Source organism: Calypte anna, chromosome 6, assembly GCF_003957555.1.
Source record: "Calypte anna isolate BGI_N300 chromosome 6, bCalAnn1_v1.p, whole genome shotgun sequence".
Classification (NCBI taxonomy): domain Eukaryota; kingdom Metazoa; phylum Chordata; class Aves; order Apodiformes; family Trochilidae; genus Calypte; species Calypte anna.
Window position 1 is genome coordinate 11,425,547 of NC_044252.1, and position 23,903 is coordinate 11,449,449.

Genomic DNA, 23,903 nt, shown 5'->3' on the forward strand with positions numbered 1-23,903 from the left:
GCCTAGCAGGAACGGAAGAGAAATAGAAGTAATTTCATTACTAACATATCCTAGAGGGAGCTGAGAAGGCATACACACATGTTCTGACAAGAATGTGGATTTGCTAACAGATACCTGTTCACATTGTTTTCATTTGTTTTGTTCTTGCATTTTAAGTTGCATTTTGTTCAATTGTTTGTTTGTATGGATTGAGATCAACTAAGGAAAAAAAAATCAATACTGACAAGAGATAGAGTTTCTTTTCCATTACAGTTGAGCTTATTACCTGTAAGTATTATCAACAAGGTTGTAAGAGGCAGAGTTATGGAACCAAGAGAACTAAGGGTACACTGCAAGCCAGAACTTAACTTCCAGTGTGAAAATGCTAATATTGGAACTGTTGGATGATAATGAAAGTACAGTGAAGAAAGTGGTATTATAATGATTTCGCTCACTGCAACTTGGTGGTGTACTTTGTAATTACTTCTTAAGTTTTAATGTCAGTGATATTTAAGTGTTTTAGATTATTACTAATAATTGGCCTTAAGTGCCTACAATGAACTGCTCAATTTCTAATCTGAATTTATGAAGTATTTAGTAATACTGTGCTGAAAAGTAACAATGAAAAGAGCATATGCTTCTGATCTTCTAATAAAACATTTTTCTGCAGAGGAAAAATGATTTTTTTGTAAGATTCAGTCTTAGTTAAATGATGAAACAGAGAAGAGGCATTTTATGGGCACTGCATTTACATAGCTGTCTCATGTTACTGTTTTTACTTAAATTACCTTTCTATCATTACCCACTTACCAGTTTCAGTGGTATTTTTAAAGGGAGATTTTCTCTGCAATGTCTTAATATCCAAGAAAGAAGAATGTGCAGTGTTTTTTTGGTTGTTTTGTTTATATTGTATATGTTTCAATAAGAGATCCAGCCTCAGCAAATGGGAAACATTTGATACAGGAACACAGTTGAAATTTGAGCCATCTGAAAATGGAAACAATCAGTACATTTGTTTTGATCATGTACAGCTATTTGCTGGAATGGTTTGAAGTATTCATTTCTAATGGCTTAGAGTGGTGTTCAAATTTTAGAGATGAATTATGTGACCTGCTAGCATTAACTCTGGACTTCACTGATGATGTGTTCCTCAGTTCTCCATCATTCAGGGTAATAACTCCTTTTTGCCCTGTTGTTTTGTTTTCTGTATGAAGCTTAAATTTGAGGGTCTGGGAGTCTCTCCATTCTGTAAGCTTGATCAGGAGAGTGGAATCCTTGAGTATTGCTGTTATGCTGATAATAACTGCAAATAATATCTGTTACTTCATTAGCTTTCAGGTTTTCTATTCAATGTTAAGATGGTGATCCTCTCCAATGCATTTTTAATAAAACCCTAGAGACATTTTTTCATTACGATTCTGCTCATTCTGAAAATCTCTGTACTATACCTACTGCTTGGGGGTTTTATTTGAGTTGAAGCTTACTCTAGCTGAAGAGACTTGGTAATTTCATATTTAAATCAACCTGCTATTACTCACCTAGGTGTATTTCTCCTTAATTATTCTAACCCTCTCCCCTTCCTCAAAACAGAAAGAATTGTTCTTGTACACTGGCAAATGTATGACGCTTTCTCAGGGGAATATTTAATGGTGTTAATTTTCAGAACCATAGAAATGAAAGATTCTTAGAGCTCCCATTGTAAAGAATATGTAAGATGGGTTTGGCATCAGTATGCATGCAGACCTTAGGCTGTCAGATATGAAAGTCCACAAATACACAGTATGTGACCTAACTTCCTATTCATTCCTGATTCCTAGCAGGCAAATCGTCAGTGAAATATTTAAAAGTACAGAGTACCTGCATAAAAAAATAAAATGAGTGCTAGTAGTGTGAAGTCAAAATGATTTGTTTATGCTCTTCCCACAGTACAATATGTTTTAATTTTTTCAGCTGCATTGCTGCAGTGATTTGACAGCCTGATCACGTTTACCAGGGACATTATTACAAAGCTGGAATTAAAGCTCATCCTACTTAATCTATCTGTACCATAACACAGTCAAAAAATGCTGATGACAGTTAACTATTGATAGTTAATAATGATTTTATAGTACTCTTTTTAAACAAAGGCATTGATTAAAGAATATCTGTTAAAGAATATGTATGGTACTTCTCTAGAAAATATTTTTTAATATTTCAGCTTCTTCTTTTTTTTTTTTACCTAATCTTTCAATAGAACTGTCAAAAAGAGCTCTGAAATCTATATGACATGCTAAGGAATATACCTGAATGTGATACACAGTAGGATTTATTAACTGTTTGTCTGTTTGTTTTCAATTATGTTTGAATTTCAAAGGTAAATGCTGAAGCTTTATGCCATCTTTTGAGAATTATCCAGTAGTTGCAGTTTTCTTATCTTACATGCTTTTTTTTTTTTTTTTTTTTTTTTTTTGCCACTTTTAAAACTGAGCTTGCAAGCAAACTGAAGACATCAGATGTTTTTTTGTAATTAGCTGATGAGATGCTGTCATTCTGATGGAACAGACCCTCTATATTCCAGGGCAGATTGTGGTGCTTTCTGTACTCTGTATTTCTCAAGGGTGTTCTCTAGCTTTAGGGAAACCAGTACATTAATAAAGAACCATGTGTGGAAGCCAAATGATGGTCTGTGAGGCACTGGTAGTTTAAAAGATGTCATATTTTTCAGAAGTGGCTGAAGTAGGAGATCTGCATTACAAACGTGTCCTAAGCAGGTATGTTTATGGTGTTCTGAAAATAAAAGCTCTGTCATAGCTGTCCTGATAACTACACTCATGCAAGTACAGCTAAATGTGCTAGTTTTGTCAACCAACCTTTAGGACAGCTTCCCAAAGAGGCTGTGGAATCACTACCCCTGGACAAAGTATTGGCCCACATCTGACCCTGCTCTGAGTAGGATGTTGGACTGGAGCTGTCTTCCAATCTGAGTTATTCCGTATGATAAATGAGTTATTTGGGACAGATAAGTTCAAACTCCAAATGCAAAGATGTCTGAGTGTTTTGTCGATTGATTCTTGAAGCATTCTTGAGATGCTGAGCAGTTGAAGCAAGGAGCATTGACAACAAGGGTTGAAACCCAGCTCTTCTGTCTCCAAGGGAATTCTGAAGACTGACAGCATTTTTGTAAAATGGGCTAAATTATTTAAACGATTTTATGAGAGTATGATTAGGAAGCTGGGTCTCCATCACTTACCCATGCTGAACTGTGAGATTAGTCACACTTACTTTCCTTTGTTCTCTTTCTGTCCTAACTAAATCTTGCTAAGTCCATGCAAAATGAACTGCTCATCAGAGAGTTTGCCATCCACCTGAGAATTGCTTATAAGATAAATATTCTCAGACAAGAGAGATGGAATAGAACCCATACATATTCCACACTGTATAAGCTTAATTTATTAGCAGATGGTGATGCTGCTACTTCACATACTAGTTTTGAGTTGTGAGGCCTGTTTGCGTGATGTCTAACAGATCATGTAATAGTAGATAGTGCTCATCTTATTCTTTATTACATGACTAGTAATAAACTGCCAAGTTTCTGGGTCTTGACAGAACTGAGGACAGAAATTTTCAGCAACATCAGATCAGGTGGGTTGGAGCCTCCCTAGAAGCCAAATTTCATTGTTAGAGAATGCAGTACTTAGAATTTTCAGAAACCATCAGAATAGATAAAACATGAGACATGTCTTGGTTGATATATGAAGTGAGTACTATATAGGGCTGAATCACTGAAAACCTTTCTCCTGTCACCTTCTGTCTGACAGCTCTGAGCATTGCTTAAACACTTAGAAATAAGGGGTTGCTAATTACTGTAAGAATCAGTTCCTGTTTTAATGATGCAAAGAAGTTTGTTAATACTTTCAGACCTCACAGCTCTTCTCTGATATGGCCAGTACCTTTTTTTATGGCTTGGGAAAAAGTCGTATTTTGGTAAACAAACTTTCAGTAAGACATAACGAAAATAGCCTTAACTAACAACACTTTGTACCATATGTCATTTGTTTTCTTTATTCACTGAAAAGCAGTTTCTCACTGTCAAATTTAACTTCATTTTCATTTTCCTTTGTCCAGCTTAGAGTTAACTTTATTGCAAACTTCGTAGTAGTCTGTGATTTTTTCTATTAATAGTCCTTTATTAGTGGATACATCTTCAAAGCATGTTAACCATATACTTAAAGAAAGTACCTTTGTTTGATACTTCAGAGGAAATTATAGTAGTAGTAACAATAACAATACTGTTACTGTAGTAACAATATTAATACTATTTTTATGATTTGGAAAGTCACTATCAGCTTGTATAGTCCTGTACAGTGTTGACATGGGCTGTAGTGGAACATGTGTGCACTTTGGCATTGAAATTATTTTTATGTAGCAGTAGGCCTCTAAAATTAATCTGATTTTAATATAAGGATAAGCTCAAAATTCATCAAATCATAGCATAATTGTTGCAGTCAAAGCTGGCTTGACTCAATTTTGCTTATTTATTGACAACTAACACAAACTTAATTACTGATTCATGTATTGAGAAAAAAAGAAAATACAAACATTTTAACACTTCAAGAAATACCTTCTTCTCCCTCCCCCAGGCTCAGCTTTAGTCAAATACCTTTTCACCTCTCTGCTTCTGCCACTTAGAGCATCCCTTCAAATTGGAGGTGGTGCTGTTAGGCTGAAACCACCTTTTCTCCAGGCAGAACAACCCCTCTTTCCCTCAGTCTCTTCTCACAGGGCAAGTGCCCCTGCCCACCTTGTTGCCTCTCTGCTGAGCTGGCTTCAGCTCATCAGATGCTTTGCAGTTCTGGACTGTGGTGAAGTATAATGCTGAAGCACAAAACATACCTGCTGAGTTCAACTGCCTGTTATTCAAAAATTCAGAATTGTTTTCGTTACCATATTAGCAAATACCTCTGGTTTCTCCTTTGTAAATCTGATGGCATCTTGTCTAAGGTGTGACCTGATGTTTGTTTACTGCTTCTCATAGTTAATCTTTCCAGGTCAGCCAGGGAGTGTTGCCAGGGCAGAAAGAGCTTTGCATTCCATTCACTGTCCTATATTCTGGTGCTGTAAGAGGGTACAACACCAGGCAGTGTACAGTGGAGCACCGTGGAAGCAGAAAGATAAGAAATATTTAAAGTGAAATTAAATGTCATTTTACTGAAATAGCTGAGTGTTAGAAAAACGCGCTTCCCTCTGGTATTAGATACAACTTTTCTCTTTATCTTCTCAAGGTCTGGAATAGGTTTTTTCTAGTATTTTAATTCCTTGACGTCACAGTCCATAACTATTAATATTTTATATTTTGATTGTGAGGAGATATTAGCCACTGTGCGTGCACATCCTACAAATTGCTGAAGTAACCAGGTTTATGGTTTGTATGAATTACAGCGGTTTATTACAGGGGAAATGACTCCGCGCTGAGAGGAGTCTTAGGAAGGAGTTAATAGTGGGAGAGAAACACAGGGAAAACAGGGTTTTAAACAAATTAATCACCCCAGGGAAAGGTCTATTAAGAAAAGAAAGAGAGCAATTAGCTTTCATTTGACACCTCCTGGCCAGGTGTCACTGTCGCCTCTCACTGGTCTCGTTGGTCCTTGCCGCTCATGCTATTCGCTTCTGATTTTCGCCTCTTTCCTCTGAATTTTTATAGTAAAAAGTTCCTTCTTCTCATCAGATATTGCCAGAAGTTGCAGACTGGTAAATGCAGGTCTTCCCTTTGTACTCAGGTTTTCTGGAATTCTTTAGTTCTTGTATTTTCTACCCATTTGCATTAGCTGTCTGGCAGCTTATCCGGAGTCATTCTGATCAGCATTTTGGTGAGATTTAGTCTTGGTACATTTAAAGACTGTAAACAGGGAAAAGGCGGTGCTGCCTGGAGGGGGTTTTGCTGATGGAAAAAAGTTTGATACATTTTAAATAGTGTAAACAGAAACAGTGGAGCCAGGGTTTTTCCTGATTCAAGAGGCAATTTTTCTATTTTCCATGTGTCCACATTACACTTGGAAAAAGATAATAAAAGAGGTCAAATGGTAGTTATAAATTGCATGAATAACAGGCCATTAATTTAAATCTACATGAAGTGGCAATATCAGTCAAGGAAAGAGATCTCCACGTTTCACAATATTTGCATTTTGGATGTTTACTTCATTTTATATTTGCATTTTGAATCCTGTTCATCTCTTGCATAAGTCTGAAGTCTGAGAACTGAGCCCACACGGCAGAATATCTTTATACTTTTCTTCTGTGTTGTTCACAGCTAGAAGAAGAAAATGAAAAATCATGTCAAAAACTCAGGCAGCCACAATTAAGCAGAAGTCCTGGCCCTTCAAAAATAGAGGGGTTTTTACTGACTTCAAAGAATGCCTTGTGAAACTGATGTTCAGCATGAGACAGAATTTTTATGTCAGCATGAGACAATCGTATTTTTATGATATTGCCTGGAAAATTTCCTTGTGCAAATATCTAAAAACTAAGCCCCAGCTTAGTTATGTGATACATTGCCTTTAGTTTCATTTGAAATAAGTGAAGAATCAGTCCTACAAGTCATTAAGTGCATACACCTACAACTGAGACTTCTGAACACCACATTTTGGTGCTGCTTAATGTAGGAAGTCTCTAACTTTCTCTCCACAAACTCCCTGGAGGGTTGAGTGCCAGATGACTGTCAGAAACAGAGATGCCCCAATTAGTGTTGCCAGCACAGCTGGTACCTTCTGAGATATTTAAACCAGGTGTTTGTCCTTCTCTTAAACTTCCTTAAACCCAACAGTAACAGTTCTCATGGAACAGCTGCTGGTAAGATGTTTTACTGCTTCTTTGTAGCCAGTCCACTCCACCCAGTATCATAAAAAGTTGTGAAAGACATCTGGTAGAATAGAGGGTGCTACTTGTAGGAAAGGGAGAAGGTAGAAGAAAAAGGGGTCATCTAGGTTGATAGAGATGAGCCCATTTAGAAGGTTTTAAGGAGATTTGAGTCTAGTATGAGGAAGATATTTTCCCTATTTGCTTATGTTTTGGATTGGTTTCACTGGGTTAAGATGGTGCTCTTGGTCTGTCTGCACATGGAACCTGGACAGGTCTTGTTTGTTTCATTACCTGTAGAGTAAGTGTTGTAAGGACTGGTTGTGAAAGGGGCATTAGAACCCCAGAGATTAATTTTCTCAGGCTGTCCTAGATATCCTTCTTGGGTTAAAGAAAGATGACTATTAAAAATCTTCAGGGAATTTTCACAAAACATAAGTGATACATGGGTTGAAAGAAATCTGAGGATTTCTGTACATTAGAAGAGTGAGATCTTACCTGGATCTTGCAGGCAGGGGAATGCTGCCTTTTTGGATTCTAAGTTGCACAGGTCAAGCTTTTTGCCTCTAATACCCTCATCTTTTATTCCCACCTTAAGCATTGTATGTTTATTTATATTATACCATAAAGTGACTGCAAAAGTTATTGTTTTAGAACATCAGGTTTTTCATTCTGTACAGCATTTTTATGCTTCTGAAAGATTTTTGCCTTTAGTGTGATACATGGACATGAATCAATGAAATGTAGATAACTCAGGATTGTATCTGACTTCTGTGTTAACAGAACATGCTTGTGGTTTATTGATAAAATTCACCTAAGTTACCGAAGATCAGTTTTAATATGGATTTATTTGTTTGCTAAGTATTTATCCAACAGTTAAATGACAACCATAAAAATGTTTAAAAAGATAGAATAAGATAAGAAAAAACAACCGAGAATTGGTGGAAGTGTATTTAATGGAAGTGAACTGACATGGTGTTTGTACATTGTTTAAGTTATAATCTCACAAATATCAAGTGCATCTCAGAAGCTGTATGTAGCAGTGAAAAGGATTTGAGGGCTTTTTTTGTTATTTTAAAGAGTGAGCTTGAAAAGCTTTAAAGAACAATGGAAAGGTCTCTAACTGCCCACACAGATAAACTGCAAAGTTAAAATATCCAGCTTAGAGTCACTGTTGCTGCAAAATTGGAGTTTATTAACTATTACCTGTGTGTGTAATAGTTATTCATCAGATGAATAATGATTTCTTTTCTGTCATACTTGTTTTCATCCATATGAAAATTATAATCATTATGCAGGGCCAACAGCACTAAGTGCTTTCTCTAATGATACTTTTTCATGGGAAGGGGCTTTTTGTTCAGAAGATGAGAGGATGTGATGTTGCTTCTGCTGTGGTAAAATCTGTTCTGAAAAGTCTTTCCTTCACTGTAGATGCCTAAATGGGAGAGCATTCTTGAAAACCTGGCCATATGAATAATATGTCATCAAAACTGCGGCACCTGGAGTCAGTACATCATTCAGTGTTTTGTTCTTAGTTGGTATTTGAGTGTCTGTTATCAGACAAAAAGTGCTGACTTAGTACCTTTTCTTATGTTGAAAATCCTGTTGGTGAAAGAGGAAACAATTCCCCTGGTTGGGTTCCGGTTAGTTTGGAAAGAGATGCCTTATGTTACTCGTGGTAATTTCAGTAGTTAAAAAAAATGGATAAACTAGGAATTTACAAAATATCCCAGAAAAACAGCCTTGAAGTGTGCAAGGCCTAGGTGCCTTCCTAACGTTTTTAGGTTTGTAAAGATGTGTTTTAATTGGAGAAAATGCCTTAAGAATTTTAATTTCCTTTCATTGCTATTAATGCAAATTGTGTCTTTCTCCTCTCTTTCCCTTTTCTCTCTCTCTTTTTGCCTTGGGTTGTAAAGTCTTACTAAGCATTGAGCTATGAAATCTGATTAATCTATACTCAGGTGATTTGTTCTGAAGGTGAGGATGCAGGAAGGAAGGGTTTACATCACTTACTTGTTTTTTGTATCTTTTATTTCTACAAAGAAAGCATAATTCAGAATCTCCAGAGGAGGAAAAAAGTATAAATATTACTTTAAAAGTAAAGGCGTTTGCTATTCAATTATAGCTGTTTAAAAATAAGTATCCAACAAAAAGGATCATTATATACAGTGTGGAAGAAGTGAATGTAACATTTCCCTTCTAGGCAATTAATTTAGCTAATACAGCAGAATGCTATTTTCTTTCTCATTTAAAATTTATTATATTAAATTTATTGTAGATTAAATATATTTAAAATGTAATTGAACTTTCCTGTACAATTTTCACTCTTTTAACTACATTATGAGGATGCCAGTGTTTATTAACAGTTTTAAAACTTGATCAGATGAAGAACTTGTCTTGCAGAGGTGGTTTGACTAAGTTCTTTACACTGAGCATAGGCAAATGTGTTGAAGAACATTCTAAATGTTGAACAATATAGGAAGAGGAAAGTTGGATGGCAAGTGCACTCCTCATTATAAGAGCTTAAAAGGAGAGAAAAGAACTATAATGGGACACCAGAGAATGAGAATCAGCTGTCGTAACTACCAGTCTCTTTGGAAGTTCTCTGTAAGATTGTCATTATCTGTAATCTTAAGTGACCTGATCACTTTTTCAGATGTATACCTCCAAAAGAAATGTCCTTTGTCATCTAATGGGACCTTTGGGTATCATGCTTTGATACTAATGGAGAAAGTTGTTTTAGCAGAAAACAGGTATTTCCCTGATGTTTGCTCATTTTAAGAAGTTGCTCATGGAAGGATAAGACAAGAAGACCTTTCCCTTACTTTATTTCCTTCAAAGACATCACCTAAATTCCAGCCTTGAAATTGTGAAAGATTTTGTAGTATCCACTGCTGTACTGCTAAATTCAGATGGACCTAATGAGCATGAGGATGAAGATGACTTTTGCTCTGTTCTCACTCAGTCAGGCCAACTGAATTAACACTTGTCTGCTGCAAGCTACACTGCTGGAAGTAATGTGATAACAGCATGGTAGGCTCTGGGCTGAGGGAATCTGTGTGAGTGCATTACTTCAGAGTCAGTGAAACCCTGCACTTGAAACTCTTTATGATTTATAATGTCCCTATTTTAATTCCTTTAATATTCAAAGAAGTAAAATTTTCATATATTCACAAGAATTTAGCAATAAAACACAATATTTTTTTAAAGAATTTTTTTAAAAGTCAGTATGTAATGGAATGTTTGCTTCTCTCTTTTTAGTGTCTCAGTTGCTCGGCCTTTGAGAAATTGCTAGCAGGAAGAATGAATCCTGTGTACAGGAAACACAAAAGTCAAGGAGTCAGGAGCCTCCTTTTTGGAATTAGTTTCTTCACTGTATTAGCTGATACTTAGTAATGTGGAGATCAACTGGATAATACAATTGCCTCTTCTTGGTAAGGCTGAAAATTCACAGAGTTTTTAGAGGGACAATTCCTATAAAATTGCTAAAATGATGGTTGTCAGAGGTCTTGCATCACAGCATCAATTCTTCGGCTCTAAAAAGTAAGCAAAGTAATTATTAATGAAACTTCTTGATTTGATATTTGTATGTAAATGTTAGTATCTGTTGCCAAGATTTATGTATTACTTAAAATAATTCCTTAGAGACCAAGTAATTACAATATTTTAATTCCTATACTGTGAATGCTCACAGTTGTCTTAATATTTTGTTTGTATACTGCATTATCTTTCTTAATAAGAACGGCATGGCTGCTAGAAAACTCTTCCCAATTGTGTTTACTTACTCTGGCACACTTTTTTTCTTCATATATATGTAATCATTTAGGCATATAAAATTTAAAATAAACAAATTTTGAGCACTTTACCCACTTGATCATGGGAAAAGACAGTCACAGAACCTTCAGATATACAGTCACTGACTGTTCTTGACTGTTAGAAAATAGGTAAATTCTCCCACATTTGCAATGTTTGAGTCAAGGTTGTACACCCTTAGTAAGGGGATGCTGTGGTTTATGTGGAAGCTCACAGGTGTGATGCAGAAGTTAATATGCAAGGTTCTGGGGCCTGTGTTCTGTGAGAGGTCAGAGTAGACTCTCACAGTAGTTTATTCTAGCCTCAAATTGAAAGAATCTTTTCTGTCTCACATTGGACATAGTAACAGGTGATGGCAGGATGAGTTTACATAAAGGTGTTTCCAACAGGCTGTTAAAAAAAACTCCTTTTTTTTCAGCCTGAACCACTCTCAGGGGCACTAAAATTCGTAATCACCCATGGGGAACTGATGGTCATTAGAAGTGTGTGAGGAGAAAGGAAGACAAAGGGAATTATTTTGGTTTATCCCCCTCAGCATCATAATCTTATAATTTAGGAGTTATAGTAAAGGAAGAAGAAATCCATGGAGCTCTCTGGCTGCTCTCTCACTGGTGAGACAACAATAAAACACAAGAGACCTTGAACTTTAGGGAAAACAAAGAACTGCTTGAAAACAAATCAGTGACATTCTGGGGGTAAAAGGACACTGAGTTTGCAATATCCTAGGAGAGAGTCACTATAAACAAAACAGGGGTAGAGGAGAATAAGTGGTAGGTGAATGCCTGCTTCTACATTTAAGAGACCTTGAGAACCATGTCTCTGGCTGTTCTAGTGTAGCAGAGAGAATTCAGGTGGCCAGCTTTTATCTCTGTAACTTCCCTTAGGGTAATATGAACAGAAGTGATAGACCGATTTTAACAGAAAGCAACAGACCAAAAGGTGACATTTTTAGGACAATGATAAAGATAGAGAACAATATTTATTTAATATTAATTCTGTTTTACTTCAGATTTGCACAGTCAGTGCTGTAGTTTACCCACTCTACTCCCTGCACAGCACTCATTTCAACTTGAACTCTTCCTGGAGGAAAGGACCCTATTGATGGCAAACTTCTAATGGTGTAAACAAATCTAACAGGAACAGCATTTGTCACAAAAAAGCAGCATTTTTCACACATTTGGGAAGTACAGCATGTGATGTTATAGCACAATTTAAAAGAATATTATAATAACTGAAAACTGCCCATCAGACTTTACTCTAGAGGCTTAATGGAGGATAGATGTATCAGAGACCTGGCTCCCAATTTGCTGTCATTTTATGTGTGTAGCAGTTCAGCTATGGTGAGTGTGAGTTTGGTGGAGTGAAGAAGAAGAGAGTAATTTGATTTCTAAAAAACATTTTATGTAATTGAAGGTGTTTTGTTAAAGCAAATTGACTTCAGGTAGATTTAGAACCTGAAAATAACCTATGACTTCGGGAAGCTAATTTCAGTAATATGTTGGGAATTTTTATTTTACTTGTTGAGGTGAATTAAGCATATATTTGTGCTGAAATATATTTTTAAGACAATTGGACAGAGTCCTACTGCCACACAAACTGATTCCTTATATACACTTGCAGTGACACAGTGTAACTGTGATACCAGTAGTGACAAGAATTACATTTTTGAGCTGCCCAATCAACTGCAGCTTTCAGGAGCTAAAGACATTATTACTAATAGCAGCACAAGAGTGCAGGTTTCCAGTGCAAGATACACAAATGTATTTTGGCCAAAAGCCACTATGAAGTTCCTTTGTCAGGAAGTTTACATCTTGAAGACTGAAGCTTTGGAAGTGTATTGGGCTAACCCTTGTGGGCAGCTACACCCCACACAATCACTCACTCTACACCAGTGGGATGGAGGAGAAAATGGGAAGAGCAAAGTGAGAAAATGTGTGGGCTGACATAAAGACAGTTTAATAGATAAAGTAAAAGTTGCATGCACAAGCAAAGCAAAACAAGGAGTTCATACTACTTCTTATGAGCAGTCAGGTGTTCAGCCATCTCCAGGCAAGCAGGGCTCCATCATGCATGATGGCTACTTGGGAAGACAAACACCATCACTGAGCATCTTCCCCTCCTTCTTCTCCCTCGGCTTTATATGCTGAGTATGTCATCATATGGTATGGGATATCGCTTTGGTCAGATGGAGTCAGCTGCCCACACTGTGTCCCCTCACAACTTCTTGTGCACCCCCAGCCTACTGATGGGTGGGATGAGAACTAAAAACCCCCTTGACTCTGTGTAAGCACTGCTCACCAATAACAAACCCACGTTTTTTACCAACACCGTTTTCAGCACAAATCCAAAATGTGGCACCATACAAGCTGCTATGAAGAAAATTAACTATATCCCAGCCAAAATCAGTACACCAGGGAACAACAGACAGGACCTAGACTGTTATCCATTGGGAGGAAATATGCAGCAGGAAATTTCACTCACAAAATCCCAAGTTTCTCTTTGGATCTGCTTGCTGAAAATAGCAGTACAATACATTCTGTATGTGCAGCTCCCACATCAGTGTAGAAGACAAATCTTTCTGAGATCACTTGTGGTTTCAAGCCATTCTCATCTTTTACTGCATCTTCATAAATCCCCAACTCCTCTTTGTTATAAGGACATTGCTTCAGGCTGTATTATTGTAGCACTGACTGACATACCATGTGCTGTCTCAGCTATATGAGGGTGCTGTCAGAAAGGTCTTCCTTTAGTAGTCAGAAAAACTAGCAACCTCAGAGCATGTTCTCTGGAATAATTTCATTTTTTAATGAACATTATGCATTAATAATCTGTGCCTGCTTGTGTGTTCTGATAAAACATGGCATCTTGAGGCTTCAACTGTTCAAGTTTTGATGAGGAATTACTGCCTCTGAGGATATACAGGGGTTTTTTTTCAGCTATCCTAACTTTTTTATTAGTGTTAGCTTTTGTCACAGTAAGAAGTCAAGCACCATAGACCTGCTTGCATCTACTGACTAAAGCCTTTCCTGTCTCCTGCCACTTCACCACTAATGTTTGTGTTGCCCAACAATAGTTTTTTGAACTACCAGGAACCCCTCTGAGCCTCATTCCAGCAGGAGTAAGAAAGGCCCCCAGCATCAGACAACACAGCATGCAGACTTCATGGTTACTCTTCAAGGTAGGCATGGCACTAACATTACAGCAAGATCCACAGCTCTGGCCTTGAGAGGATACATTTACCTTCAGATTTCAGGCCTTATTTAAGGTGGAACGATGCCCACCTTGAGGGGAAGAATCCATTTTGTTCACAAACACTAAAGGGCTGCACTCTGTCGAGCATCTGGTACCTGCATTGAGACCAGTTGCAATATTCCAGGACACTCTCAGGGAAGAATCCTCCCTGCAGCCTTGCTTTCTTGAAAACTGTTTTACTTCCTTAGCCCCTTCTTAGCATATGCTCCAGAATTTTTTCACGAGCAAATAATATTCTGCTGTCAGTCAGTCCTCAGCATCCAGTACCTCAGCAATGAGACAGTTCTGCAGAGAGTTGAAAGCTGTTAATCCTACACACAGATCCACAACCCATAATTCCAGTCAAATGTCTTTTCAAGGATAGACTGATAGATTTAAATCCTAATGACAGTCTATAAATTCTTCAAAACAGGCTTTTAATATCCTAGTCTATGACTATACTTCCTAATTCTTGAGAGTACTTCAATCTATTCCTCCTTCCCCATCCCTTTTCTAAGACACTATTGCAGGATCTTGAAATCCTATCATCATTTTATCCAGGTGCTATAAAACTGATCCCGTATACACTTTGATGCAAATGAGTTTTTCAGAAATTTCTCCCCAGTTAAAATAATGAAGGCTAGAAAATGTGTTGAATTTTTTGATCAAAAACTTCTAAGTTGGAATAGTGCCTCTGTGGGCAGTAATTCTGTTGAAGAAGGAAATAAGTTTCATCTTTCAGGCTGTAGAACATATACATCTGCATCAGACAATTGCATTAGTTCTCAGCAGGTAAGAACCACTATCAATCAGTTCAAAACACTGCTTTACATTTTTTTAATTAATGAAGACTTTGCTTCCTGTTGACAGACCCCTTGGATACTGGGTTGCCTAGTTTTTTATATGAGCTATTGCTTTATAACAAAGCATTTTTCCTGCTTTAGTGATGAACTCTGTATAATGTTAGCTGAAGTAAGATTGTTTGACATCTGTATAAATAGGATAAAATTATACTGTTCTCTTGCCTTTAGCATCTGTAGCTCCTAGGTATATTCACCACTCAGTGTCATATCCAGGCCTTCCCTAAATCCATCAGATAACTCTACCACCAAGCACAAATTAAAACCTCTGGATTTGCAGGGAACTGGCATTCAACATGCATACTAGATGCTAGAGGAGATGCTTATTAACATCCCCAATTGATCTGCTGACTTAATATTTATTTTCATATTTCAGTCATCTGTCCTGCATTATGCCTTCAGCAGTGGAAAATTCCAGACATTTTCTGCAAAGGATGCATTTTATTTTTTGTCTTCTACTCAAACCAGTCTCAGCCAGGCAGCTTCCAGCTTGTATCGTGACAGGACTTTCTTCTTTCCTGGCTGCTGGACTTTGCATAAAGTTCCTGTCAGGCTGTTGAACAGTTTACTACAAATGTATAAGCCTCCTATAATTTCTATTTTAAAAAACCTTTTTTTTAGTGAGTTCTGAAGAACTCCAACATATCTTAGTATTCCTGTATAAAATCTAAATACTGAACATCTATTATCTCACCTTGCTATCCTTAATTATATAGTTGTAAACCAGAAGGAAGCAAAATAAAAATTACTCTAAAAGTAAGAAAGAAAAAATAATTAAATAAGAGAGTATAGTTATATAGATAATATATAATAGATAATATATAGTTACATAGGGTATTGAATTTTATAAAATTTGAAGGTTTTTTCCGTCACTTAAATTACTTTTCCTTCCTGAATATTGTCTTGTCTAGCAGCATTACAAGTTTACCATTAATTTGCTTATTTTAGCATTTACTCGTGTTCAACCACACATAATTCTGCTAAACACTGTGCATATTAAGAACATTTAAAATTTAAAATGACCAAGAGGAAGTGTGGGATTACATTAGTCCTGATCCATTTCATTACAAAAATGGAAAAACAAAATGAATAAAATGAAAAAAAAAGGGGGGGGGAGGAAGAAGCCTGGAGAGGAAGCGAAAGCCTAACCCTAATGCAAGCAAAGGTTAAGCTTTAAGCACAAATTTGCCCCCTACCCTTGCCTGCCCTCCCCTTACCATCAGTAAACACAAGAAAACTCTCACAGCCAAGCCCTCCTTAGAGTCTGCCCTTCCCTTTGGCAGCTTCTTTCCAGGCCCATTTCAAATGGAGCTCTGGGCTTTCTCTTCTACAAACCTAACACTAAGTCTGACCCTCATCCCAGTCCTCAGTGTAGGCTCGCTTTTTGACCCTTTGCTGTGTAAAGAGGAAACCTGGGCAAGAAACTATATGTGCAAATCCTCCCATGAGTTTAGCTGTTCATCCCTTCCTAGTGATGAGGCTACTGCAGCCTCAGTCCTGAATCTAAAACCACCTGTATATTCATTTGCCTCACTGTGAGGTACTTGTGCACCAGGGCCCCACCAAGCTTGTTGTGATGCAAGAAGTTACCAAGTTGTTCTGAAATGTGACTTTAGAAATGCTGTTCCATGTTAATAGCCATTTGGCAACCATAGACCAAATAGGCTTTGATGAGAAGCATGGTGGGGTTTTTGTCTGGGGTCTGCCTGTCAGTCTTATGTTCTTCTCAACACCTGCAAGCCTGCAGTTCAGGTATTTTACTCTGGCTGCTTCAAAATGAAAGATTCCTCGGTTAAGGATGTCTCCAGAAGTTGTATAAGATGGAGCCATGTCACATAGCCTCCCACGTTCACCTCAGCCCTTGCATGAAAGTAATAGTTTCCTCCAGTCAAAACACAAAGATGTTAGTTAGAAGTATCTGTGTAAAAAAAATTCAAGAAACGAAGTCATGGGCAAGTAACTCAGTTTATTTATGTGGATATTCACTTGAATTTTTAAACTAATTAATGTTGAGTGCTTTGAAATCTGTATTTATTATTCATGTCTATCTAGGGAATCAGTTTCTCTCATGTGAATTCTCACAAATGCCTGAGCAGGATCCAACTCCGAACTACAAAGTGTTTATATATCAAAATTCCCACTGCTCTTGTTATCTAACTATTCAGTAAGGAACAGAATACCATTTATGTCACAAATGATTGTCAAGAATCTATCAAAATTATTTCTGAATTTCTTAAGCATATGTAGCTTGATTAATAAATTACTCAATAATTTTTCACTGTATGTACATTCCGTCACAATTATGAAATCATTAGTCTCATATTCTAACATTTCCAGTAAGAGCTGTGAATTTGTCAAGAAAAAAATTGCTGCTAAGGCCATGGATTAGAATTTTGACCTCAGTCATCTTTCTGTAAAACTGGTCTTACACAGCTTTACCAAAGGCTTCACATCAGGTCCAGTCTTTTATTTGGTGTTTATAAAGTGCATAGCACCAACACTTCTGCCTTCCACATAATTCTTATTATAACTCAATAAACCATATTCAGTAACAACATAAAAAATGAACAAACATCTTCCAGAACTGGTAAAAACAATGTAATTTATGGTAGATGCTTTTCCAAAGTTTCTTTGTATTTAAGAATTACAAATTATATTAAAAAGTTAATGGCAATTTAGATGACCAAACCTCTCAAAGATTTTAGAAAAATACTTTAATACATACTTAGTGTTACTGTGTCATTTTAATGAAATAATAATTCTATGCTTCTTTTGTATTTGAGCAGTGTTATGCTGGGTTGTTTAGTGCAGTACATGAAGAAGTTCAGGAAGGAATGAGTTATTTATGACCTGCCATGAGAAATGCAATGTTGTTAAATACTGTTACATAAAACAAGATTAATAATTTTAAGGAAATGACCTACAATTAAGCAAGAATACAGAAAGCATGCTCAGGGTCAATTGTTGAAGAAAACAGCCTCAATAAAAAAGATTTTTTTTTTTTTTTTGCTCAAGAAGCTGACACTTAAAGTAAAATGCCATGCTTCTAAAATTTAAAATTAAATTAATGCTTTCTGGATGTTCACTGTAGAAGTATGCTACAAAAATCATTATAATTTATAGTTAAGAAAACAATATGCTTTTGAAGTATGGTAGAAAAAAGGCAGTGATAATGAAAATAATGAGTGCATAAAAACGTATATGAATAAGACAGGGCTAACACTTTAATGCATGCCCATTAGTACAGAACAAGATATCTGTGTGATAAAAAAAAAACAGGGGTTTAAGGCCAGTTATTATAGTTGTTCTGTGTGTTTCACCGAAATTCTTAACTTCTAATGAACATTTTACTTGTCTCCTCTCAACTCATCATACCAGCCCTGGTTGCTGCAGTCATCTTATAGAGCAATGTTTTGTATTAGAGAAAATCTTCATGTAACTTCTTCTCTTGTATTTCATGCCTATATGGAATTCAGGAACTGTAACTCAAACAATGCTGAAGCAAGGAATGGGATGTTGGAAACCTTATGGAATTCAACACAAGTAAATGCAGAGACCTGATAAACTGCAGGAAGTTCAGCAGAGACATCAAGATGGCCAAGGGCCAGAGCACTTGCCCTGTGAGGAGAAAATGGGGGAAGTGGGCTGCTTCTGCCTGGAGAAGAGATGACTTCAGGGGCACCTAACAGCACCCTCCACTAAAAGGAACTCGTGAAGATGGAGTCAGGCTCTGCAGTGGCTCGTAGTAGAAAGGTGAGACACAGCAGGAATAAGCTGAACAAGAAAGGTTCAGCTTGACTACAAAGAAATATTTATTCCCAGGAGAGCCCATCAGTGGATCAGGTTGCCCTGAGAGGTTCTGCAGTCTCCCTTCAGGGAGGCTTCCAAGACATGACTGCCCTGAGCAACCCGGTTTGATCTCACAGCTGATTCTGCTTTGAGCAGGAGGTTGGACTGGAGCCCTCTTGAGGTCTTTTCCAACCTCAGGCATCCTGTGATAGTAATTCCTTGCTAGTTTCTGAACTCAAGAGACTTATTATGGTTTTGCTGAAGATAGGTAATTGTTTTCCAAATTTCCAGTGCACCAGAATCTCTGTAAATCACTCTGATGCTATTGATATCAGTGTCAAAACCCAGATACAATTTTTAGAGTGTTTGGGTGAGACTTCTTTCTTTCTGTCCTCTTCTACATGTCTCCTTTACATTTTTTGTACAAACGTATTTATTCTATAGTTTTAGTCAGAACTTCACATTAGCATCTAGAGATACATTCTTCACATGCAGAAGCTAGAATATGTGAAAAAAAGAACAACAAAAACTAACCTTCCAAAAGGAATACATTCTGACTGCTTCAAAGCCTAGCAGAGGGATTTAGCTGGCTGGTAAGAAGAGCACCTGGCTCATTTTTTTTTTAAGGATTTCATAAAGGTTTTTTTATAGATCAGAGTTTCCACTTAGTCTGTGATTTTTTCTCTTCAAAATCAAATCAGAATTCAAAGGCAAATAAATCAAGTTAAAACCATGTTCTAAAAAGACTGATTTTTTTAACTTGTAACTTTGCTACAAATACATCTATAAATGGAAAGAATATAATTTCAAAGGACTGATGTTTAATCTAACTAGAGCTGTGGAGACAGAGTGATAAATAGGCTTTTAGTCTGTGAATCAGACTGCCTTATGTTGTGTACCATGGAAAATGCCTTACTCTTTTTTATTTTTTTTTTTTTTTTTGGAACAGCTTTATTTCTTTATTTTGCTGTTTTGTGTTCTTATTTATATATGTGCAAGTATTTACCTGTAGACTTGCTGTTTAGCTTTCAGTTTGGTAGATGAATATTCATATAAATCTTGGTATTTTGGAGCAGAGGTACAGTGTTGTGGTGATGCTGAGTCTGCAGTTTTGCTTTTACTCATTGTTTATTAAAGAATATTTATTCAGCAAACTTCTACATTTGTGGGTACCTCAGCTAGATCTCTTTTTAAGAACTGTCACATATTGTACTGTTTTAGCTTCTGGTGATAATTTCTCATGTTTTAAATTGAGACTATCCTGAAAAATTTTAGTAGCCACCACTGATCTTGTTTTTCAACCCAAGCACAGATAATTTCTGACTTGGTTACATGCAATTTTAGTTGTTTATTTTTCGTCCTGTGAGGAATGGCTGCGTGTGACATGTTACAGGTATACTCACCATGTCTGCAATGTCACTATTAATGTGGGTCCTGAATATGCTTTCTCTGGTTCTCCTGTTTGATTTGACTGTTTTGAGGTGCCTTTTGGCTATTTCAGTATCTTCCTTACACCATTATTACACCTATAATTTTCAACACCACTGCTGAGATCCCTGAAAGCTCATCTTTACTAGAAATATGAAGAAAGAACACTGATCTTTTCCCTCCATTTTACAATGTCAGTGCTTGTTAGTTCTTAATGTTTGGTAGCTGTTGTGTTCAGATCACACCCCACAGCCTTACCCAGCTCCAGTGCAGTCCTTCTCATGGGACAGAGAGGTCCTGTCACAAATGCCTCTGACACCAATCTTGAGCTGCAGTCCCTCAGGAGCTGCTCCAGCCCAGGCTGCCCTTAGAGTCACAGCTGCTTTGGGAACAGTCACCTCCCCTGGCACAGGCTCCTCCAGGGCTGCAGATCCACATCTGCCCCTCTCTGTGATCCTGCACAGGCTGCAGCACCATGTCTGCCCACCTGTGACACTTCAGGGGCTGCAAATCCATGTTTACACCACTGTGGTCTTTTCTTGACTATGTTACTCACAGAGGCACATCCAGCATCCCATGTCTGCTCAGCCTCAGCCAGAGGCAGGGCCAGGATTGGGACCTGGGCAGCTTCCAGCAGCTTCTCACAGGAGCCACCTCTGTGCCCCCCCTGCTTCCCAAACACCACTGCACTGACCCAGGACAGCAAAGGACCAGAGAGATAAGGAATAGCACAGCATCTGTTGTCTGGGAAATGCAGAGTAAATTGAAGTGACAAAATGGAAGGTGACCAAGGCTATAGAATGTATCTCTGGCAGAACAAGCCTTGTATCTGCTTCACTGTCTTAATGGCAGCATTATGGTTCTTTCTCCCTACAGTGTGTGAGATTGTAATCTTAGATTCTTCATACCAACTGAACTTTTATAGCTCTACTAGCAACCAATTCTATGATACAAATCAGAGGAGAGGATGAAGCACATTTAGGACAGAGATAGATGGGCAGACTTGTGCGTAAAGTGCTTTTTTATGTGCCTGAGCAAGCATATGGGATAGTCACATCTCTTCACCAAGTGAAGCAAATACAAAGATAATTTGATTAAACTGTTAAACCCCAGGTACTCTTATATGACCTAAAATCAGTATAGGAATCATGTTTTATAAGATACCTGTGAAAAACATTACAATTCCTCTTTGTTTGTCAGTTTTTAAAACACTTTTCAGAACACATACCTGCCAAACAAACATTGCTGCACAGCATTAAAGATTATTTCCTGAAATTGACTTGGAGGTATATAGCTTTCTGCTGCAAAGAAACAACTTCATTTTTGCTTGTAATTTTTTATAAATGCTGCTACCAATTGTATTTTTATAACTCTGAGATACTGTTGTTAACATTAATTCATACTGTTTAAAAAGGAAAAAAAGACTATTTTCCTCTCCACCTTTAAGTGGTAACGAATACACTGTTAGAAACTGTTTTCATATATTTTTTTTTTTTTTTCAAGAAACACATAATGCTCAGTAGCACTGCAGAAAACTTTCAATTCAGAGTACTCTTTTCTCTGGAGACTCTGTGTTCTGAGCCCATGGTATGAAACAGATGATCAGCTGATGCTGTTCCTGTAAGAAATGGCAAAGAGAAGACATGAGGTAGGGTCACTCTGAGCTCCTCTGGTCAAACAGAAGGCTGTATTTCTGTTCAGTAACTATGAGTGAAAAGCAAAGGTCTTGCAGAGAGTCATAAGCATCTGTTCAACAGAGCTAAAGAATTTCCCAAAACAAATGAAGTGAGGACACAGAATTCAAAAGGAATAAAAGAAAAATCTTAATATTAACTAAAATACTGAGCAGCTTGCACTGGAAAAGATGCTTGAGGAATGCTTACACTACTGCAGGCTAGGAAGAATACAGAATGGTTGAAGAGATGGATGAAGGTATTTTAATGTGTTTTTTTAAGTAATATATAGTCTGTTACTTTGTTTTGGATATTTAATGGAATTTCCTTTGTGCAGGAACTAAAAAAGCAGCATGAAATGGGAAGAGAAAATATGTGTTCTGAGTCTTACCTTTATAAGAATGATGGAGATGCCACACTTCCAGTATGCTTTCTTCCCTATATAGACCTGTACTACAGGTAAGACTAGTAAAAACATAGCTAAAGTTTGTATGGTTTCCCAAAGCAGGAACTTTAGAAGTCTTTCAAGACTCCACTGAGGAGGATGCAGATCCTACAGCTCTGAGTACCTTTCCTGAGATCTGCTGTGCCCTTGTAGAGAGCCTCTGATATTCAATTACTTGCTGGCCCAGTGCTAAACTGTGACACTACTAAAGCAGACATTGTGTCAGGCCTGTGCACTGCTATTTGTTAAGTATTGTATTCGTAGTTTGAAGTGGAATATTTTAGGTTCTTGTGGTAAGACACGTCCCTGCCAAGGCTGAACTAGATGCTGGTAAGGGATATGAGGATATTCTCCCATGCAAATAATGTAATAAACACACACAGTCCCATCTGTCACTCAATGTCCCAGTTTCCATTTCTTCTTCAGCAGTCTCTGAGGATTTAGTACGTGAGGGTGTGTGGCTGGCAGATGGAGATGTCAAAGCAGTGAATACAGAGAGATGTGCTTCATGAGAGACAAATGTATTTAAGAGCTATCCTTTTGATCACAGAGTTTAGGTGCTGCAGAAATTGCCCAGGCTCAAAGGTCTAGATGAGTATTTATAGTGTTTTCCCTAAGGATTGTCTAATCTTACCACGTGCAGTAGCTAAAGACAACAAAGAAAAGGGGAAAAGATCTGACTGCTATTTGCAGGTACTCAAGCTATGACTGCTATAATGTGTTATGGTCTCAGTGCTATATAAAACAAGTTTTATATAGAATTGCCTATGTGTAAGAATTGGAAATGGCACAGAGAACCCTATGGCCCTTGAGCAGGGGTTCCTAGGTTGTATCAGATGCTGTTAAGTCTCAGGAGTGGAGGCAAAAGTGCTTAAAAGCTTTCTGTTGTAAATAGGATTTCTAAATAGGCATATGGTAACTTCCACTGAAGGTAGATGACCCTTATTTAGGCACAGACAATGCAGCACATTTTTTGTCAGACTTACCCCCAAAAATGTGCTGTGAGGCACCTATTACAGGAAAATGCACAGGTAAGACACATGTAAAATTGGAGTTGCCTCCAGTGTTAAATACCACAAAAGAACTATACTTTGATTAAAAGATTCAGTAAATCATTATTAATGCTACATACTGAAGGTTATAATGGAAATTATTTTGATAAATAGGACACATTTCTTGCCACTTGTAAAATCAGTAAGCTTAATAACCTTTTATTCCAAACTGCCTGAAAATAATTTTCTGACCACATAAACAGTAACTACATATTTTTTGTAATCTTATTCTCTGTTGATAAAGACTTCTATGGAAAGATGTAATTTGTCATCTGGCTAGTGTCTCTAAGTAATTTCCTTCCTTTCTTGAGTCAGACTTTGAATTAAAGCAAAAGATTACAAAGGTAAGTTTTGGACTTGTAGGTTTTCAGTATCATGTGAATTTATTGCAGCAATACATTAACCTTTCCTGTATCCACAATGCAGTAATTCAGAACATTCTTTTTTTTTTGCAGTTACAGCAAAAAAACTTCATTAGATCTGAACATTCAGCAGTTGATAATATAACTTATCTGAATACTTTGTAATCTTTTACTGTTTCCTGATGTGCATTCTCTCCAGGCTATAAATATTACCCAAATGTATAAACCAGTTTCTCCAAAAGAGGTGTTTTCCTTCAATTCTAATAGGTAATTCGTAGATCTCTCATGCATCAAATGGTCAATCATGGTAAAAAATGGAGGATAAAGTGTAAGAAGGATTACTGAAAAGTAATATCTTCAATGTCATAAAAATAAGAATTTTTAGTTATTGGGAATTCTCATTCTTGTCTGTTGGTCAGTGTTTTTCAAAGTATTGCATA